The 23,478-nt window shown below is 35.7% G+C and overlaps 1 long non-coding RNA gene across 7 annotated transcripts in view; it reads left to right on the plus strand.

Annotated features, from left to right (window-relative positions):
* Positions 1-23,478, plus strand: part of LOC123329445 — a 120,218-nt gene that overhangs the window by 63,693 nt on the left and 33,047 nt on the right. The window contains exon 5 of one of the 7 annotated variants that reach the window (XR_006544873.1): positions 12,521-13,390. The exons of 1 other annotated variant lie outside the window; for it this stretch is intronic. This is a non-coding gene — a long non-coding RNA (uncharacterized LOC123329445). Of the gene's footprint in view, positions 1-2,608; positions 2,824-4,329; positions 5,005-12,520; positions 13,391-20,683; positions 21,872-23,478 lie in introns of those variants that run through there. 5 more of the 7 variants (XR_006544869.1, XR_006544872.1, XR_006544870.1 and 2 more) reach the window with 5 other exon arrangements.

Consider the following 23,478-nt stretch of genomic DNA (forward strand, 5'->3'; position numbering starts at 1 on the left):
AAATATTCTCCACATTCCCCTGGCTTGGCAATAGGCCTGACTTTGCAGAGAAGTGGTGTAGTTAGTCTTGAATACTTTTAAAGTGTGTGGGAGGAATGCATGTGTATCCATGTCCCAGATTGGTTGAATGATCAAAAAACAATGGCTTTATAGATTGGGTCAGGAAAAGAATGGAAGAATAGACTAAGATCTTGTTTCAGAACAAAGAACTAATGAAATTCAAAGTGTATTTGCATGAAATAGAGCTCTGTGTCTTTTTCCTATCTATTTTCCTATCTATATCCTGTCTATTTCCTTATTTTACCTGTGGTAAAATAAGATTACGTGTTATGAAACTCTTATGAAAATGACAAATATTTCAAACCAAAATAGGCTTTTATTGTTAAAAAAAATTACCCACATAGGATTTTTATTTCTGTATGCTACCTCATTTCAATTTTGCTTTTAAAAAAGTTGCAGGATAAATAAACATATCACAGCTTTCAACTGTTAAAGGATACATTAAAATTCTAATATATCATTATTTTTTAGAGATGATGATCCAATTTCTTATGCAATAAATTCAGTTAAAATTCTCAGAATAGAAGAAAGGATTCTTGGAAGATTTTGAAGTGAATAATGAAATAATTTGATAGTCTTTACATGAAACAAGGCAAAAATCTTTGACAATAAAAATAAATCACTCAGGAACAGTCTTATGAACCCCTATCTAATGAATATATAATTTCTTAAGAATTTCTGGTTGAAAATGCCTTCTAAGACTTTAGTGGCCAACTTGTTGCCACTGGAAGCATTATCTCAATATCCGTCTTATTCTTTTGTTTATAGATAATATCCACCAGCTTAGTACCTTGCTTGTTATTCAGTAAGAAGACGATGCCCAACTAATCACAGGTTTTTCTTTCTTTCTTTTTTTAAGTTTCTGGGAAGAATTTACATTCCAAATATCTATAGAAGAGAAAAACTGCCAACATTCTTGGAAAAACACAATACTGATGCTTGTATTTCTATCTAAATTTCAAGTTCTCTTTTACTTCCTAGAATTAAACTTAAAGTCATACCCTTAACATTAATCATTAGTATGCCTTCACATCCCTAGACAGGTGTTAATAATTTAAATATATAAAATTTGTTTAATATGAAAAAAAAAACATTCGTTCAAGAAAATGATGAGTAAGTAGAAACAGCACATTTTTTAACTTTTGATCTGAAGAGTATTGTCTTTGAAAATAATACCCAATGATGATGACAGTTGGGTTGATTTTCTACGTTAGAATCTTCTTAGCTCTCTACCGTTGCAATCATAGATAAAAGACATTACAAAGAATAATATTCAACTGAACAAAATATTTTTCAAGGACAAGCTATTACAAAGTAATATCATATAATAAATTATGAAGCAAATGTTTGGGTTTCTACTACTTCAGTGTTTCTTTCTATTCCTTTGTCTGTAGGGCAGCCAATCAAGAATTTATTGAAATTGTTTAAGCTTCCCTCCCAGGCAGGGGAACTTTGGTAACTCTACTGGACATCTCTACATTTAAAAGTCTGCCTGTTGTCACACAGGCAGCCAATCACCACTTTTATGTGGATTTTAAACCATAATTCTGAAATGGTTAATGAAACAATCCATATAAAGCACTTAGGGTAGTGCTAGCAAAGAATAGGAGAAGGCAATGGCATCCCACTCCAGTACTCTTGCCTGGAAAATCCCATGGACGGAGGAGCCTGGAAGGCTGCCGTCCATGGGGTTGCTGAGGGTCGGACACGACTGAGCGACTTCACTTTGACTTTTCACTTTCATGCATTGGAGAAGGAAATGGCAACCCACTCCAGTGTTCTTGCCTGGAGAATCCCAGGGACGGGGGAGCCTGGTGGGCTGCTGTCTATGGGGTCACACAGAGTCGGACACGACTGAAGTGACTTAGCAGCAGCAGCAAAGAATAAGAGCTCCATAAGTCTTAGTCGTCATTATAAATTATTAATATCATCATTATATTGTTCTCTTGCTAGATAAACATTCCTAAATATATGAAATACTAGGAAAGCTTCTATTTCTTAGATTCCTTCAAGTTCTTTGAATGTTGCCAACATCTCTCTCTACTTAAAAAATTGACTTCTCTCTTACCTGTTCTATTTTAAATTTCTGTTTAATCCTAACCCTATCTCTGTCCTTGCTCATTTTACTTTTACTCCCTTTTCCCCTCTCTTTATAAATTTGAATGCATTTATCCTTAACTTGATTTTAAGGTGGACATTATATCTCTATTATTTTTCTCTATAAATGCTCTTAATTTTATATTTGGAACAGTTTTCACAGAAAAGTAACCTATACTAAGTAACTCTTTTTTCCTCTGAATAGCCCCTAAAATTGAGAATTTCCCAAGTTTTTCTGAAAGCATATTCTTCATCTTATGATTAGTCAGGGGTCACAAATTCAGTAACTACAGGTGTAAGAGGGGAAATTAATGGGTGCAGCTGGTTAGGTTTTTTCTCCAGCAAACTGGAGAGAATGCAGGCAGCTACTTCTTACCTCCAACCAACTGTTGCCTAGAGGAAATGTGGGCTGGTGTTGCCAGATCATCTGATATTTTTTTTTTTTTCCCAGAAAAAGCAGGATTATGCAAAGTTTTGGTGAGATCTTCGAGTGTTTAAGTGTTATTAATCAATTTACAAATTTATAAAACACCACATGTGTTTAGGAAGCAACAGTTAGAACTGGACATGGAACAACAGACTGGTTCCAAATAGGAAAAGGAGTACATCAAAACTGTATATTGTCACCCTGCTTATTCAACTTATATGCGGAGTACACCATTAGAAACGCTGGGCTGGAGGAAGCACAAGCTGGAATCAACATTGCCGGGAGAAATATCAATAACCTCAGATATGCAGATGACACCACCCTTATGGCAGAAAGTAAAGAAGAACTAAAGAGCCTCTTGATGAAAGTGAAAGAGGAGAGTGAAAAAGTTGGCTTATAACTCAACATTCAGAAAACTAAGATCATGGCATCTGGTCCCATCACTTCATGGCAAATAGATGGGGAAACAGTGGCTGACTTTATTTTTCTGGGCTCCAGATTATTCATCTGCTCACTGCAGATGGTGACTGCAGCCATGAAATTAAAAGATGCTTACTTCTTGGAAGGAAAGTTATGACCAACCTAGATAGCATATGAAAGAGCAGAGACATTACTTTGTAAACAAAGGTCCGTCTAGTAAAGGCTATGGTTTTCCCAGTGGTCAGGTATGGATGTGAGAGTTGGACTATAAAGAAAGCTGAGCACCGAAGAATTGATGCTTTTGAACTGTGGTATTGGAGAAGACTCTTGAGAGTCCCTTGGACTGCAAGGAGATCCAACCAGTCCATCCTAAAGGAGATCAGTCCTGGGTGTTCATTGGAAGGACTGATGTTGAAGCTGAAACTGCAATACTTTGGCCACCTGATGCAAAGAGCTGGTCTTTTCAAATGAAAAGACCCTGATGTTGGGAAAGATTGAAGGCAGGAGAAGAGGACGACAGAGGATGAGATGGTTGGATGGCATCACTGACTCAATGGACATGGGTTTGGGTGGACTCTGGGAGTTGGTGATGGACAGGGAGGCCTGGCGTGCTGTGGTTCATGAGGTCACAAAGAGTTGGACACGACCGAGCAACTGAACTGAACACGTTTGTATATAAAATATATGAAATCTTGACATGTAGATGTGACAGAGATGTTGAGCTGTCCACTGAATATCTGTTTTCCATTCTGTTGGGTTAAATTCTTCCTGAAAAGTGACTGCATAGCAGGGATTAAGTTTCCTGGTATCCTTTGCAGTTAAGGGAGGCCACAAGATGATGTTTATATACTTTTACATTCATAGGTCCTGTTGTTACACAGCTAGCCTCTTTAAGTAGATGTGGGGGATGTTAAAAGGTAAACTGAAAAACCAGCATTTTCATATTTCCACCAATAAGAAGTACAAATGTCAATATACAATGACAACTTTTTTTATGGCAGTGTTTTTTATGTGAAATGTATTACAGAAAATTTTAGACATCGTGATTATAACGTGTGTTAGTTGCTCAGTTGTGTCCTACTATTTGCGACCCCATAGACTTGGTCCACCAGGTTCTTCTGTCCATGGAATTCTCCAGGCAAGAATACTGGAGTGGGTTGCCATTCCCTTCTCCAAGGGATCTTCCCGACTTAGGGATCAAACCTGGGTCTCCCACATTGCACACAGATTCTTTACCATTTGAGCTACCTAGGAAGCCAATTAATACTTGGCATTAATTACTTCGTTCATTTGAATTATAATACTTTGTTCATGTTGTTTTGTAGTTTAAAAATCATCAAAGGGAAAAAGGCTATCTTGTATTCACTGGATTTAATCCAATTGCTGATGGTAGAATGGCTTTTGTTTGATACTCACTCACCTGATGGCCTCCAACTGGGATAGACTCATCTTCTGGTGTGGAGCTGGGCAGAGAAGAGCAGGATGGGGCAGGAAAGCAGCAGCAGCAGCAGATGAGGAGGTGTGAGTTGGGTCTGTCATTCCTACTATTATCTGTCCCCAGTATCTTCAGTAGAAGTGGAACAGACAACAACCAGCAGGTTTTTGGAACCCCTGCTGGTGTCTTGGAGGGACCAGTCAGCCACTGAACCCAGAGTTGCTCTCAGCTGTATTTAAGCCCCAAATCAAATCCACCACCAGGTGGCACTAAGCCACACACAGGACGTGCAGCCATTGGTATGACATTTCTCCGAGGCTAGCTGAGCTCTCACCCTTGTCTGTTCCTTAACCTTGAAAAGAAAAAAAACACAGCTCCGTATTTTGTGCCATGTAATCATGTTGTATCCCACATATTGTCTTATGGCAGGAGTGTGAGGTCTTTTCCAATACATTTTCTCACTTGTTAATAACAATCCTAAGTGGGTGAGGCTGGTATACTGTTGTCCTTTTGGGTAAAGAAATTGAGGCACAAAGATATAGTGTGACACTAAATAAAACAACAATAAAATTGATTGTACATTTTTTAATTCAAAAATTAAAATTAAATGGAAGTCTTTTAATTGCTCTATTTTAAAAGCCCTAAGTAAAGCAGTTCATCTTAACTTGTGTAAATGGTTTTCATGCAGCCATGGCATTACAGTTCATATATATTGCTCTCTTGTCATGTAACATCCAACAGATAAGGTCCCAAGGGCTCAGAACAGTTACTAATAGTTTGATCTTTACATTCTGTAACATAGATAGCCACTGTCTCAATCAAGCTACAGGCATCACGGTAACAGAGGGAATTTGTCTTACTGCTAGCTGTGTGTAGCAGACAGACATCGATCTAATTTGTTGGATAGCTATTTCGTATTTTAAAATATAATTTTTAAAGAAGCAAGATGTCTAAGGACTTTTATTCTAATTTTACACTGACTAGAATTGGATTTTCTCTTTTTTTAACCTACTCTAATTCTCATAGAATTAAAGATAGTTTAAAGATGAATAAACAAACAGATAGCCATACTATGATTTAGGACTTCCCTGGTGATCCAGTGGTTAAGAATCCGCCTGCCTATGCAGGGAACATGGGTTCAATCCCTGGTCCAGGAAAATTCCACATACCATGAGGGAGCTAAGCCCATGGGCCACCACTAATAAGCCCATGTGCCACAGCTGCTAAGCCTGTGCTCCACAACACGGGAAGACACTGCAAGGAAAAGCCTAGGCACTGTGGCTGGAGAGAACCCCAGCTCATCAATGAAGGCCCAGCACAGCCAAATATAATAAATTTTTAAAAAACATACTATAATTGACCAACTAGGCTCCTAACTCAAAGTCATTAATAAATTCAAAGCTGTCATGCTATTAATGAAACCTACATTATTTAACATTGATTAGCAAAGGAAGAGTTGGGTTTAAAATGTGTCTGTAGTGTGGTGAGATACCAGATTGCACTATTTAATTATGTAATAACAAATGAAAAAAAAATATGAATTTTGAAGGAAGATTCAGATGCCCAAGAGTTCCATGAATTTGAGCAAAGTATATGCATTTGTTTTAAAGACTGAATACCAACTTTGTTGAATGGTTCTAAATTGGAGGGGCAAATTATTCTAGTAAGAGAGCATTCATACTTCAAACACTAGAAGAAACAAAAAATAGACAAATATGTTCCCAATTCTGCATAATTATTAATTCAGAGGGCTGATCCCATGAAGTTCCATACATGAATAATGAACAGTCATTTGTATCAAACCTATAACTTGTTTATCGGCAAGGGAGACCTTTTCTTTATGAACAAGGAACTAACCACATTTTAGCTTCAGAAATAACTCATGAAAAAAGGAAACTTTTGCAGCTTATCAACATTCTTATTTAATAATTTCAGTTGCTTGGAGGTAAAACTTACCTTTAATGTTAATTTAAAATATTAATCTTGAAAATGCATATTTTAAAGAGACATCACTCAAAATAGAAAAAAGACAAAAATACTACATATGTTGATATATTTCATTGATTCTAAGATGAACTTTTTCACATTTGATATGCTAACTTTAGGATGCATCTTCAAATGAATGATGTGTCATGCTGTAATTGACAGCAACTTTTTTTCTTTCTTGGTAGTGAAAAAATAAGTTAATCTTAAAATTAATGACTTTCAGATTCAATGAAATATGTGATCTGTCTTCTACCTCTCTCTGTTTGAACTGAATAGATTCTCTCCCCCAAATTTGTATCGCCTCCCTCTCTTTTTCCTTGCCTTTAAAAGTGTATCTTAAGAACACTCCTACTATCCCTAGTATTCCATGAGTATTAAGTATATGTATACATGTTTTATACATACATATTGCATAAATATATAATTTTATAGTTAGATATATTATTATGGAATATACTTAAAAACTTAAAAACTCTTGCATAGGAAAGGAAACTATAAGAAAGGTGAAAAGACAACCCTCAGAATGAAAGAAAATAATAGCAATTGAAACAACTGACAAAGGATTAATTTCTAAAATACATAAGCAGCTCATACAGCTCAATACCAGAAAAACAAATAACCCAATCAAAAAATGGGGAAAAGACCTAAACAGACATTTCTCCAAAGAAAACGTACAGATGGCTAACAGACACGTGAAAAGATGCTCAACATCGCTCATTATTGAAAGTGAAAGTGAAGTTGCTCAGTCGTGTCCGACTCTTTGCGACCCCATGGACACCAGGCTCCTCCGTCCGTGGGATTTTCTAGGCAGGAGTACTGGAGTGGGTTGCCGTTTCCTTCTCCAGGGATTCTTCCCAACCCAGGGATCGAACACAGGTCTCCCGCATTGTAGACAGACGCTTTACCATCTGAGCCACCTCAAAACTACAATGAGATATCAACTCACACCGGTCAGAATGGCCCTCATCAAGAAGTCTACAAACAATAAATGCTGGAGAGGGTGTGGAGAAAAGGGAACACTCTTGAACTATTGGTGGGGATGTAAATTGATATAGCCACTATAGAATATGATATGGAGATTCCTTAAAAAACTAGGAATAAAACCACCATATGAACCAGCAATCCCACTCCTAGGCATACACCATGAGGAAACCAAAATTGAAAGAGACCCATGTATTCCATTTTTCATTGCAGCACTATTTACAATAGCTAGAACATGGAAGCCACCTAGATGTCCATCAACAGATGAATGGATAAAGAAGTTGTGGTACATACACACAATGGAATATTACTCAGTCATAATATGGAATGCATTTGAGTCAGTTCTAATAAGGTGGATGAACCTAGAACCTATTATACAGAATTAAGTGAGTCAGAAAGAGAAAGATAAATACTATATTCTAACACATATATACAGAATCTAGAAAAATGGTACTGGAGAATTATTTTCAGGGCAACAATGGAGAAACAGAGAATAGACTTATGGACATGGAGAGAGGGGAGAAGAGGGTGAGATGTATGGAAAGAGTAACATGGAAACTTACATTTTTTTTTTTCTCCTCTATTTTACATATAGTAATGTATCTTAAGAACACTTCTACTATCCCTAGTATTCCATGAGTATTGAGCCATGAGTATTGAGTGTATGTGTACATATTTTATATATACATATTACATAAATATATCATTTTATAGTTAGATATATTATTATGGATTATACTGAAATTTCACCAAGGGGAGGAGATAACAGGAAATCCTCAGTATAAAGCTGGCAAATTCACACAATATTTATGTGATCATATTTTGGTTCTTACCAAGTTTATTGCATGATGACCTGGAGACAGCCATTTTGACACTTCTTGAAAATAAAACAAAGTTTAAAAACTTTCCTAGATAACATGTTCTAAAAACTTTTCATTCATCTTATATTTGTTCTCAATTATGTCCAAATGATAGCAGTAATAATAATGCCAATTTCTTTATGCCCTTTTGCCTAAGTTTTATTTTTATAACATAAAATAATTACATAAACTTTTCTGTATCATTGTGGTGAATGATTATTTCTCATATATTTATGGCTAAAATTTGGTGATTTCATCTTTTGGTGTCACTTGCATTTCAAAATTGGAGAAGGAAACGGCAACCCACTCCAGTGTTCTTTCCTGGAGAATCCCAGGGACGGGGGAGCCTGGTGGCCTGCCGTCTCTGGAGTCACACAGAGTCGGACACGACTGAAGTGACTTAGCAGCAGCAGCATTTCAAAATTAAATTGCAAAACTGCTGGAATAGAGTCAGTCATCGAGAATTATGCTATATTTTTCCTCTGTAATTTCTCACTGCTTCTGATACAGTTGAAATAGTGTTAAAGGCTAATTGACTTGAAAGATTCAACTCTTCAGGCTGTTTATAAACAATGTAAACCTAACCAACCCATTTTAAATAGTAATCAAACTAGTTACATGACTTTTATTATTTCAATATTCACATTCCAGCTATTTTATCAATATTCATGCTAATTCAAATTATTTCAATTTTCACATTTCAACTATTTGACTATATCTTCACACATTTTCATACGAAAGTGAAGTGAAAGTCGTTCAGTCATGTCCAACTCTTTGCAACCCTATGGACTATACAGTCCATGGTATTCTCTAAGCCAGAATACTGGAGTGGGTAGCTTTTTCCCTTCTCCACATATTTATATGATTCTCCCCTTATTTCCCTCACAAAATTAAAATGGCTTAATTTTTAAAAACAATTGGTAACAATTTTTAAGATAAAGAAGATAGACTTTATTATATGTGTACACTTTGGTTACGATGAAGGGAGATAAAAGTACTTGGAAAAGGGATCAGATGGTTACCATAACTAAGCACTTAAATTTAGTTCTGTGGTTTCTGGCATTCAGGCTCCAAAAATTAAAAATACAAAAAGCAATAGCACTCATATTTTCTGGTAAATGTGTCAGTCCTTCAAAAGATAGAATGATTTGACTCTGAAGTTCAAAATAGATTCATCAGTTAGTTTCTTATACAAAGCTCAATGAGTAACACCATGCAGTTGGACATGGAAGTAAAGCAGAATTGGTATGTACAATAGGAGTTACACATTTTTATCTGGACTAGGTGATGTGTGTAAAATTCATAGTGTTTACAACTGTAATAATTTGAAGGTCTTTCTCTTTTGTAAATTATTTTATTTTGTGGAAAAGACATAAATCTGTTGAATGTCATAACAGAGATAACCCATACACTTCTTCAAAATGGCCTGTAAGTACAGTGTTCTTATTCTCACTAATATAACTGTATAGAAGTTTAAAATGTAAATGTCATTTACTCAATGACTATCACCGAAATTGAATATATATGTGTGTGTATATATATATGTGTGTGCGTGCACACATACATCCCATTCATGCAGCTTTTATTAACCTGTACAAAGCATTGATTACCTTTTGTCAACATTTTAACCACCAAAATGTGGCTAGTTAAAAGTTAAATATCTTAGTCCTGTGTTTCCCTTTTGATAATGGTGAGTAGAGAGCCTACTGAACTTTACAGAGCGATACGGATCTTCTGAGTTTTTCAGGAATTTTTTTGGTATAAAATAAAATGCTTTTACACATGAATGATTCACAGAGAAGTAAATCTCTGCCCCTCTCATCAATTCTTGAAAGTTTCAAGATTTTTAAAGCCCAAAAGCAAAGGAAAAGCTGTCACTTTCTGTTATTTTCAGGTCAAGCCTTACTTAAATGACTGGTAAATCTGGTGGACTTTCCAGCTTCAAACCACAAGTGCAAATTTTTAATTTTAAAAGAAATTCTGAATCCAAATTACATGATAAATTCTTGGGTCATCTCTGCTTTCCTGGATCAGTCATAATGGAAGAGATTTCAAGCATGAAGCTCCATTGGGGCTTAGAGCAAATGAATGACTACACAATTTAACCCAAAATAAGACATCTGCATGGCCTGAAACCTTTGCATTTAACCAGCAACATTCTTCTAGAAGGATACTGACAAGGATTAGGAAGAATATCAGGTTCTTACACAAATAAAATTGAGACTTAAGCTTCCTGCCAGTCCTAGAGAAAACTACAACACTAGGGAAAGAAAACCAATTCCTAAGATTAAGCCATTATTTCAGGGTATAAGAATGCTCAAGCGCCAAGTCCTGATCTCTTGGCAGCAAGATTTATTGCAAGGCCTTCTAGACCGTGGTGCTAAAATACCTAATATACTCACTGTTCTATTTGCTTTTGGCTCAGAAATCAGACAAGGCTGAGTCTCAAGGTAGAGACATCAGTGAAGTGATTGAAAAGGTAGGGACTGGTAGATTTTAAGGAAGAATTACAGTTCCTACCTAGTTAATAAAAAAATATTAACCTAGTTAATAAAAACACAATATCACAATGGTGTCCAGGGCACATAATAAAAGCACCAAAAGAGTAGCTTAACCATGTCTTATTTAGGTTACCTGCTTCATAGCATGAAATTAGGAAATACGTAATTCAGGTTTGGTACATCAGTTCAAGTATGCCATCAAAAATTCATTTGCCTTTCGATTTCCAGATCTGCTGTTCTTACACAGTATTTTTCTCATGCTCTCAAGATATCTACTCATTATATCCATATTGCTGGTGGTGACATTTATTTATTAAAAAAAAATCTCCAACAACTCATCTGGAAATATAACACATGACCATCCTTAAATGCAGTTGAAACCGAGCGATTAAATTATTTTCTTTAGATATATTGATGTCCTGAACACAACTGCAGTTATGTTAGAAAGGAAAAAAAAGTTAAATGGATATTGGGTAGATACCTTCATTTTCTGCTCTGAATATCTCATATTCATATATTAACCATGTATTTTGATATTGGATTATAAGATGTCCATGATGAAATGAATAGAGAAATTGTTGCAGAAACCCTAACCTTGAGGACATGAAGTAAAAATGGAATACTATACTTGAGAACTATTTACCTTTATTATGGAAACATAACAAACAACAAACTGTTTGGACTTTTTAAAGCTATTAAAGAAAACACAAAGTATATGGATATAAATGAAATTACAGACCCCATTCTTCATTCCCAAAATAGAAGGATATAAATATGTATCATACATTGTTTTGATAAAAAATATAACTGGCAAATTTTTAATGTATTATCTTATTTTGGAGATAGATATGCAATCTCATTTGAGATATCTTCTGTGAGATAACACTGAATTTTTAATGCTATTTGGAAGAGATTGTAGGAATAAAATGTCTTATCAATCCATTATGTTTCTCAGATGAAATTAGCATTTAGACATAATTTTGCAAACGTCCTTTTAAAATATATTCAGGTTTGTAGCTTTACATATTATTAGTAAAATGCTATCTTAGAATATACTGTTTGTAACATCCCAATGCAAAATTCAAGCTTGCCAATTTTTGTTCAGATTCCTTTAATAAATTTCATTTGTACTGAACACTTCAGCTCTATTTAATCAAGGGAGAGATTTTCCATTTTATTGCCCATGTAAAATTACAACTTACTTTAACTCCAGTCTTGTTTTTCAAATATGGTTATGTTATTATGAACATATTTTGTTAAGCACCCATCAAAATGTAGTATAATTTTATCCTTTATTTTCTATAGTAGAGACTGCACCATGAATTTTTTAAAATAACATTTTCTTTGATTGACTTCAGATTTCTTTCTTATCAATAAGAATTATATCATTTCTAACCTTCTCATTATGAAGCCACATGGATGTGAAATGTAAGTCAACACAGTAAAAAATGAGGATGAACGGGCTTGAGATTCTGTAAGTGTGCCGAAAGGCAGGTTTTGTTGAGGTTGTTTAAGTAGTCAAGCTATTACTTCATTGCTGTACGAATATGATGGCTCCAATTTTGTTCACAATGTGATTGAGGAAACACTTAAACAGGAAGGAAAAAAGACAATAGCATTTCATATGGGATATTCATGATGAAAAGTCACCTTTTAAATATAGCATTCACTGTAGTGGGACCAAGAAAATGCACAATGGCATTTGATAACATCTCAGAGCTACATGTGTGATCTAAAATTCAAATGTTTTCAGGTGTCTTAATGTAATGTAAGGAACGGACAAAGTCTTTTTAAAACTCTGTAGGACTTGAAAGACAACACTACCTCTGCTTTCGGGAAGAATGGATTGGAGACTGGATACAGAGGGAAGAAAACTGATGCAACACTAATTTTAGTCACTTTGCTGTAGAATAGGAGACAACAGCGTAAGAGTTAATCTTCTGCTGGCGGTTTCTTTCCTCAGAGATGGTATCTGTTGATTTGTCTTTATTGTCTGGTTTTGAAAGAAACCTTGGCAGTACAGTAATGCAGGCGTGCTGACCAACCTACCTGTGGATGCCAGAGTGTTAGGATATCAAGAAAGTAGAAATATGGTTAGACTGTTTCTGCTGACAGTAACCGAGTTCGTGAAATAAAGGTTGCAGGATATAAACTAGTTAACATAAGGATTACCTACCTACCTGGCAGTATATGTAAAGGATAGTCCACAAAGGAAACAAAAAACACTTATTTGTTGTGAATGGGGTATTTGGCAAAGGAAAATTCTCTGTGTGTGTCTTATTATTTTTTTGATAAGTTTTGTTGGCATATAGTTGATTTATCATACTATGTTGTATTGGTTTCTGGTGTACAGTAAAGTGAATCAGTTATACATATACATATATCCATTCCTTTTTTAGATTTTTTTCCATATAGGTCCTTACAGAGTATTAAGTAGAGCCCTGTGCTCTAATTAGTTCTAAGTTCTAATTAGTTATCTATTTGTCATCCCATATAGTAGTGTGTATATGTCAGTCCCAATCTCATAATTTATCTCTCCCTTACGCCTTAATCCCCTGGTAACCGTAAATTTGTTTTCTACATCTGTGACTCTATTTCTGTTTTGTAAATAAATTCATTTATACCGTATTTTATATTCCACATATAAACAATATCACGTGATATTTGTCTTTGTCTGACTTGCTTCGCTCAGTGTGACAATCTCTAGGTCCATCCATGTTGCCGCAAGTGGCATCATTTCCTTCATTTTTTATGACTGAATAATATTCCACTGGGGGTTTCCAGCTTGCTCAGCATTTAAAGAATCTGCCTGCCAAGCAGGAGATGAAGGGTTTGACCCTTGCATTGGGAAGATTCCCTGGGAAACGAAATGTCAACCCTCTCCAGTATTCTTGCTTGGAAAATCCGAAGGACAGAGGAGCCTGGTGGGCTACAGCCCATGGTGTAGCAACTAAAACAGCAACAACAATATTCCATTGTGTATATGTATCACATCTTCTTTATCTACTCCTCTGTTGATGGACAATCAAGTTGCTTCCATGCCTTGGCTATTGTAAACAGAGCTGCATGTTTACATGTACAGGATACATGTATCTTCTGAATTATGGTTTTCTCAGAATACATGCCCAGGAGTGGGATTGCCAGATCATATGGCAGTTCTATATTTAGTTTTTAAAGGAACTTCCATACTGTTCTCCATAATGAAAAGATGTTCAACATCACTAATTATTAGAGAAATGCAAATCAAAACCATAATGAGGTGTCACCCCATACTTGTCAGAATAGTAATCAAAAAACCTACAGACAATAAATGCTGGAGATGGTGTAGAGAAAAGGGAATCCTCCTACACTGTCAGTGGGAATGTAAATTGGTACAATCATGAGATTTTTCATCTAACTGACTAAAAATTATTACATTTGGGAATTTCAAGCTAATATAACTTTATAGTTTTATTGTGATATTTTGAACTATATTGTATATTTAAAATGCTTACCCCAGTTCTTGACTAATAGTAAACATTCAGTAAATGATAGTTATAATTAATATTTCATTAAGACTATAAATTGTAAATATCTTTAAAAGATTTTTCATATATACACTGGTTTCATAAGTGGTTCCTCTTTTTTTTTTAATCGACTCATTGAATACACATACAATACAATGCATATATTTTAAGTGATCAGTTTAATGAGCTTTGACAAATATTTACACCATGTGACCACTACCTCAGTCAAGATACAAACCATTTTCACTACCAGAGAAAATTCTTTCATGCCCCTTTTCAGTCAACCCTAAACCCCTAAAACCACTATCACCAATTTGGAGTTGTAGAATTCGAAATCAGAAGAGTATTGTACCTACATTTCTGTGTCTGATTTATTACCCTCAGTATAATATTTAGATTTATTTATGTTGCTATATGTACCAGTAGTCTATTTATTTTTATTGCTGAGGAACATTGTATTATACAAATATTCCATGTTTTGTTTAGAAATTCACATGTTGATAAACATTAGATGATTTCCTGTTTGGAAAATTAAAATAGCTGTACAAATATTGATGTCTTCTTATGTGTGTGTCAGTCATTCAGTTGTGTCCAACTCTTTGCGACCCCATGGACTATAGCCTGCCAGGCTCTTCTTTCCATGAGATTTTCGAGCCAAGAATACTGGAGTGGGTTGCCACTTCCTTCTCCAGGGGATCTTCCTGACCCAGGAATCGAACCCGGGTCCTCCTGCATTGCAGGCAGATTCTTCACCATCTCAGCCACCAGGAAAGTCTTCTTATAGCCACATTTTTTCACTTTTCTTGAGTAAATATCTAGGAATAGAAATGCTGTGTCATTGAGTAGGTGTGTGTACATATATATGTGTGTGTGTGTGTGTGTGTGTGTGTGCATAACTTTATGAAAGTTAAAGTTCCCAAAGTGGCTGAACCATTTAACTTCTATCATCAGTGTGTGAGAATTTCATTTACTCTAAATTCTTGTCAGCATTTTGTTTTGTCAGTTTTTAATGGCTATAGAGTGGTATCACATTATTGTTTGGATTTTATTTTACTGATGACTTACATTGAATATCTTATGATGTACTTACTGGCCATTCGTATATCTACTTTTGTCTCTTGCCCATTTTATTGGTCTGTTTTTCTTAATATAAATATCTGAGTATATTTGAATAGGAATGCTTTGTCAGAGAAATGTTTGCAAATGTTTTCTGTCATTTTGTAACTTGACTTCTCAGTTCCTTCACAGCATATTTTGAGAAGCATAAGTTTAAAACATTTTTTAATGATTAATGTGTTTTCTGTCCTCTGTAAGAAATCTTTTTGAATCTTAAGCTCATTATTTCACAATCTTTTTTTCTTTCATACAAGAATTTTGAATTCTGTTGACTTGTATTCAGTTTCATTGATATTCCTGCCATTGTGTTAATTACGCTTGAATTTAAGTAACAGGTGTCCAAGACTTTGTTTTTCAGTCCAGTCCTCAATTTTTTATGCTGCCAAGGGGATTTGTTACTAAAATTTAATTGTATCAGGATTTGGTTACAACAGTAACCATTTGAGAGTGACATAACATTTTGAGAGTGAATTCAGAGGACTCTGAAACTAAGCATTATGATACTCCTAGACCTCAAAACTTCATAACCTTAAGTCTGCTAGATCATGGGCCTGCGAGACTTGGGAGTCTGTGAGACTCTGAGATTCTGAGAAAGTGAGTTGACTTAAAGTATTAGTTTCAGATATGTAACATAATGATAATCTTCAAAATTTTTAAAGATTATTATCTTTTTAAGATTTTTATAAAATATTGACTATCTTCCTTGTGCTGTACAATATAACCTTGTAGCTTGCTTTATGCTTATTAGTTTGTACATCTTAAATTCCTACCCATATCTTGTCACTCTCCATTTTCCCCTCCTGATGGATAACTACAAGTTTCTTTCTGTTTTTTATATTCAATTATTTATTTTTTATCAGTTCCGTTTGGATACTTATTCGTGTCCGACTCTGCAACCTCATGGACTGCAGCACACCAGGCTTCCCTGTCCATCACCAACTCCCAGAACTTACTCAGACTCATGTGCATCGAGTCAGTGATGACATCTAACCATCTCATCCTCTCACATCCCCTTCTCCTCCTGCCTTCATTCTTTGCTAGCACCAGAGTCTTTTCAAACGAGTCAGTTCTTTGCATCAGCTGGCCAAAAATATTGGAGTTTCAGCTTCAACATCAGTACTTCCAATGAATATTTAGGACTGATCTCCTTTAGGATGGACTGGTTGGATCTCCTTGCAGGCCAAGGGACTATCAAAAGTCTCCTCCAACACCACAATTCAAAAGCATTGATTCTTTGGCATTCAGCTCTCTTTATAGTCCAACTCTCACATCCATATGTGACTACTGGAAAAACCATAGCCTTGACTAGATGGACCTTTGTTGGCAAAGTAATGTCTCTGCTTTTTAATATGCTGTCTAGATTGGTCATAACTTTCCTTCCAAGGAGCAAATGTCTTTTAATTTCATGGCTGCAGTCACCATCTGCAGTGATTTTGGAGCCCAAGAAAATAAAGTCTCTCACTGTTTTCATTGTTTCCTCATCAATTTGCCATGAAGTGGTGGGACCAGATGCCATGGATCTTAGTCTTCAGAATGTTGAGTTTTAAACCAACTTTTCACTCTCTTTCACTTTCATCAAGAGGCTCTTTAGTTCTTTGCTTTCTGCCATAAGGGTGGAGTCATCTGCATTTCTGAGGTTATTGATATTTCTCCCGGCAATATTGCTTCCAGCTTGTGCTTCAACCAGCCTGGCATTTTGCATGATATACTCTGCATATAAGTTAAATAAGCAGGGTGACAATATACAGCCTTGACATACTCCTTTCCCAATTTGGAAACAGTCTGTGTTCCGTGTCCAGTTCTAGCTGTTGCTTCTTGACCTGCATACAGATTTCTCAGGAGACAGGTCAAGTGGTCTTGTATTCCCATCTCTTGAAGAATTTTCCACAGTTTGTTGTGATCTGCACAGTCAAAGGCTTTGGCATAGTCAATAAAGCAAAAGTAAATGTTTTCCTGGAACTCTCTTGCTTTTTCAATGATCCAATGGATGTTGGCAATTTGATCTCTGGTTCCTCTGCCTTTTCTAAATCCAGGTTGTACATCTGGAAGTTCACTGTTCATGTACTGTTGAAGCCTGGCTTGGAGAATTTTAAGCATTACTTTGCTAGTGTGTGAGATGAGTGCAATTGTGCAATAGTTTGAGCATTCTTTGGCATTGCCCTTCTTTGTGCCTGGAATGAAAACTGACCTTTTCCAGTCCTGTGGCCACTGCTGAGTTTTCCAAATTTGCTGGCATATTGAAGGTAGCACTTTCACAGCATCATCTTTTAGGATTTGAAATAGCTCAACCCGAATTCCATCACCTCCACTAGCTTTGTTTGTAGTGATGCTTCCTAAGGCCCACTTGACTTCGCATTCCAGCATGTCTGGCTCTAGGTGAGTGATCACACCATCGTGGTTATTCGGGTCATGAAGATCTTTTTAATATAGTTCTTCCGTGTATTCTTGCCACCTCTTCTTAATATCATCTGCTTCTGCTAGGTCCATACCATTTCTGTCCTTTATTGTGCCCATCTTTGCATGAAATGCAAAGATTCCTTTTAGATACCTTTTAGATACCAAGTTCCCTTGGTATCTCTAATTTTCTCAAAGGCTAACAGAGTTTTGCCAAGAGAGCGCACTGGTCGTAGCAAACACCGTCTTCAAACAACACGAGAGAAGACTCTACACATGGACATCACCAGATGGTCAATATGGAAATCAGATTGATTATATTCTTTGTAGCCGAAGATGGAGAAGTTCATCAGTCAGCAAAAACAAGACCAGGAGCTGACTGTGGCTCACATCAGGAGTTCTTTATTGCCAAATTCAGACTTAAATTGAATAAAGTAGGGAAAACCACTAGACCATTCAGGTATGACCTTGATCATATCCCTTATGATTATACAGTGGAAGTGAGAAATAGAATTAGATCTGATAGACAGAGTTCCTAAAGGACTATGGACAGAGATTTGTGACATTGTACAGGAGGCAGTGATCAAGACCATCCACAAGAAAAAGTAATGCCAACAGGCAAAATGGTTTGAGGAGGCCTTACAAATAGCTGAGAAAAGAAGAGCAGCAAAAGGCAAAGGAGAAAAGGAAGATATATCCATTTGAATGCAGATTCCACATTTAAGTGATAACTTTAAGTACTTGTCTTTCTCTATCTCACTTATTTCACTAAGCATAATACATTCCAGGCCCATCCGTGTGTTGCAAATGGCAAAATTTCATTCCTTTTATGTCTGAGTAGTATTCCATTGCACATATACCACACTGTCTTCACCTATTCATCTAGTGATGGGTACATAGGTTGCTTCCATATATTGACTATTGTAAATAATGCTGATATAAACATTGGGGTGCATGTATCTTTTCTAATTACTGTTTTTGTCAGAAAAATACCCAGGAGTGGAAACGCTGGCATGATTATCGACACTGAGCATCTTTTCATATGCTTATTAGCTATCTGTACATCTTCGTTGGAAAGATATCTATTCAGGTCTTCAGCTTATTTTGTAATCAGATTGTTTTTTGATATTAAGTTGTATGTGTTGTTCATATATTTTGGATGTTAACCTCTCATCAATTGTAACATTTGCAAATATTTTTCCACTAAATAGATTGTCTTTTTATCAGTGGTTTTCTTTCCTGTGCAAATGCTTTGAAGAAATAGAAAATATGAGTAGTCTTAAGTCTATTAAGATTGCTATGCAGTCTTGAGAGATTTTACAGTTTTAGGAGTGGTTTCCATGGTGTAGTGATATTTTATAGACATATTTCCATGTCTCAAACTGTGAGATTTCAAGACCAAAAGGCTGTGAAATTTTGAGGTCTTGATGTTATAAGACTGCATACAATGGGGTCTGAAATTGAGGACCGAAGACTACTGAGACTCAGTGACAGTGGGAAGATGTGACTAGAGTCTCTGAGATGACAGGACATCAAAATTGTGATACTTTGAAACCAGATTGATCTTTTGGCTTTCCAGTCATTCCCAGCCTCTGATTATGCAGCAAAATTTCTAGATGCAATACTTTGGCCACCTGATGCGAAGAACCAACTCATTGAAAAAGACCCTGATGCTGGGAAAGATTGAAGGCAGGAGGAGAAGGGGGCAACCGAGGATGACATGGTTGAATGATATCACTGACTCAAGGGACGTGAGTTTGAGCAAACTCCGGGAGATGGTGAAGGACAGGGAAGCCTGGCATGCTGCATCCATGGGGTCATAAAGAGTCGGACTTTAGCGACTGAACAACAGCAACAGCAATGAGCAGAGAAATGTGTCTTTGGGTTTGAGCTTTTTCCAGATTGAAGCCTGACACACTAACCCACAGATTTGTCAGAAGTTTGCCTGGCTTCTCCTCATCTAAGCCAAGATTTTCATTTTACCAAAAATGTGTCTCTCCTGTCCTCTCCTCCTAACACAGCTTCAGCCATGGGTCTCGAGGATGGAAGTTTCCTCCATCTGTTCCCTTGTAAATGCACAATGTCTCATTCCTCTGAGTTTAGTGTTTTTAGGTCCTACATTTCTTTGTGTTCACATCTCTTTAAAGAAAATATGTATATCTGGAGTAAAATGTTTACCTTTACATTGAAGTATATAATAAAACTAAATGATTTCTACTAATTAATGTAACTTTGCCAAAGCAGAATTGCTAACTTCTGCGGAAGAGTCCAGTCAGCTAGAAGCAGTGATTCTCCACACAGGAACACCCAGGAGAAACTTGAGAGACCCCATTCCATAAGCTTCCTTTCAAGAGACCCCACCACATTCTTTGTACATGCACCCACACAGACTTAGGAGCGTGGATATGTTCCCCATTTTCATATGCTTTTAGTTTCTTCTTTACTGTGATAATCACAAAATTGCCAGTTGACATATGACAATACAGATAATATTTCAAGCTTTACATTATGTCTGTATCTGTCTATCTTTCTGAATATGTATATGTGTGCAGTAATTTCTTATTTTCTCAGTGGGAGTAATGGTATTTCACATCCTTCTACATTCTAACTGGGAGTGGGAACTTGGGTTTCCCAACTTTCCAGGTGTCTTCAGAGTATCCATTGTCCATTTCACAGGGAGTCCTCTGATATTAGTAGTTGAGACAGATTTCATCAGAAAGTTTGACAAACCCTTATTGGTTATTTCAGTTTGGTTTTCCTTGTCTATGTGGTGAACGGTGACTCATTAGTGTGGTCAATGTGTATTTGCAACATAAAAATTTTAACATTATAATTTTGTTCTTGGAACTGATATCCAATTTTAATTTGAGGCTTGCACTTTCCTGCTTTTTCCATTTCAGCTGAACACTGGAAAAATTTGGAATTTGGAACTTATGTGTAGAGTTTTATCTGGGAAAAGAACTCTCCAGTTTGAGCCTTATTTCCACTTTTAGTCCATTTAGAATCGCCTTTTTATTTTTCTTTTTCAAAAGGATGTTGAAAATGGAGCTATCTAATATAGCTGCTATTGTACTGTTTTTTAAACATTGAATAGAGAGTGAGTCATGAATGGGTTACACCTTGAAAGTTGTGAGTAGGACAACTTTAGTTAGTATTGTGTCATGGAGAAAAGAGATGGATTTAATTACTACACAAGGTCAAAGTTGTTAAAGTAATTACTAACAGTAAGAGACTTCAGAAAAGAAATAGAAGAAAGAACAGAGGTCACTCCTGAGCTTTCTTTATAGCATTTTTTCATTTCCCAACATAGGACATTTTTAGTATATCTGTTTCTGAAAAGACATAATATAAGAGGCAGATGTCCTCAAGACACGGTGTTAAACAATTCCACTGTCCTTCTCTCACTACTTTCAGTGTTCATAACAGTGACACTAGGGGAAAATTACAGGTATTAGTCCTGCAAGTAATATAGCATATGTTATATCCCAGACAGACTTTTTTGTGTGTGTTGATTAATGTACAGCCTGCCCTATTTTTGACTAAAATTTCTGAAAAAAAATCCAATGTTAAGATAGCTACCAAAAATAGACTCTCATTGAATTTGTATTCATTGTAAAGGTGTTAAAGTCTAATATATTATTAACAATTAAAGTTCTTAATATTTAGGATTTATGTTCCTAAAGTTAACATATATGATAGATACTTTGAAATTGACTAGAGAGTAGATTAATACACATGAAACCTCCCCCCACCTCTCTCATGTTTAAGGGAGTTCACACACATACACAAATGAATCAGTCTTCTTGGGATAAATGCATTTTTTTCTTATGGTACAGAATTTTCAGCACTCTACAGTTTGAAATTTTCATGAATAATAGTCTTAAAGAAAAGCTGTTTGAATTCTGAAGTAGATAATTATTGTATACAGGACTACAAATACTTATTCAAAGACATTGTCATCCTTTTCTTTTTTGTATGTGTTCCATTTACATTGATGTTCTTTTTTAATTGTATCTTATCCTTGAAGGATAACAATCACACAAATAACTCATACATTCTCAGCAGAAGTAAATTAATTTGAAAAAATGGAAGGTACTTCCTCCTTGCATAAGTGATAGAATTTCATTGACAAATATCTGGTGAGTCAGGTTTTAGTCTGAAATATTTTGACAGAATGTCAGAAGGTTGACTGATGTTACAAATGTGTGTAGTGAAAGCTTACTTCTTAATATGAATGGAATAAGAAAGAAATCCAAGAACAAAAATATGTATTGGGACTAAAAAGGGAATAACAAGATGGAACAACAAGTATCAGATATAGTCTCCTATTAAGTCCTCAACAACAGCAACCACAACAAAAAGAAGATACAAGAAGCAATGTTGCTTTTAAAGACCCTGGCATCAGACAATGAAAGACAGTAGTCTTGAGAAACGGGAAACAAATGAGGTGAGCACTTCTATTGCCCTTGGCTTATTGTTTCGAGTTTTTAGTCCATGACACAAAAAAGGGAACCTGGGAGAGCCTGGTAGACTCCCTTATTGAGGAGAATTGTCTAAGGATCCCAGAAGACCAAGTTCTTAGAGTTCATAAGACAGAGTAACATAGAGGATCAAGTTACATAGAAAGAGAACTCTGGAGATCAACAGAAGATCTTTCTTTAGTAATCAGAAAATACAAAAAATTTATCAAGCTAGACAAATAACTAGTGGAAGTATCTTCCAAAAACAAAAGAAAAATGAAGACTTTTACAGACATACACTAGCTCAAGAATTCATCACCAGCAAACCCACCAGATTACAAGAAATGTTAAGGCTAAAATATACAGACTATCAAGCAAACATTTAAAAGTCAAATATTAGAGCTGTAGATTTTGAGTATCCATCTCTCAGGAAATGATATAGATGTGAATAACACTATCAACCGCATTGACCTAATTGACATCTATAGAAAACTTCATCAAACAGCAAAAAACAGTACATTATTTTAAGCGTGCATAGAATGTTTCCCAAGAAAAACTATATACTAGGTTAAAAAATGTGTCAATTAAATGTAAAAGGATTCAACTCTCACACAAAACAAATTTTTTGAGCATAATAAAATTAGTTATTAAAGAAGAAGAATCACTAGCAAACATGCAAACATGTATGACTAAGTAATGTCGCTAACAAAATACAATGGGTCAAAGAAGGACTCCAAAGAAAGAAATAAAATATTTTTAAATGAATAAAAATAAAAATGCAACATATCAAAATGTGAGATGCTACTTAGCAGGCACTACTTAGCAGGAAATTTTGGGCACTGGATGCCCATATTTGGTGTGTGTGTGCAAGTTCCTAAATCATTGTCAGCTTCTATTTTAATAAACTAGAGAAAGAAGATCAAAGAAGATCCAAAGTAGCATGAAAAAGGAAATAATAAAGATCAGAGTGGAAATCAATAAAATTGAAACAGAATATCAATAGAGAAAACAAATGAACCTCAGAGATGATTCTTTGAGAAGATCAATGAAATTGATTAACTTTTAACCAGAAAAATGAAAGTGTTAGTTGCTCAGTCATGTCTGACTCTCTGCGATGCCATGGACTATAGCCCCCCAGGCTCCTCTGTCCATGGGATTCTCCAGGCAAGGATACTGGAGTGGGTTGCCATTCCCTTCTCCAGGGGATCTTCCAGACCCAGGAATTGAACCCAGGA

The sequence above is a fragment of the Bubalus bubalis genome, chromosome 15, assembly GCF_019923935.1.
Source record: "Bubalus bubalis isolate 160015118507 breed Murrah chromosome 15, NDDB_SH_1, whole genome shotgun sequence".
Classification (NCBI taxonomy): domain Eukaryota; kingdom Metazoa; phylum Chordata; class Mammalia; order Artiodactyla; family Bovidae; genus Bubalus; species Bubalus bubalis.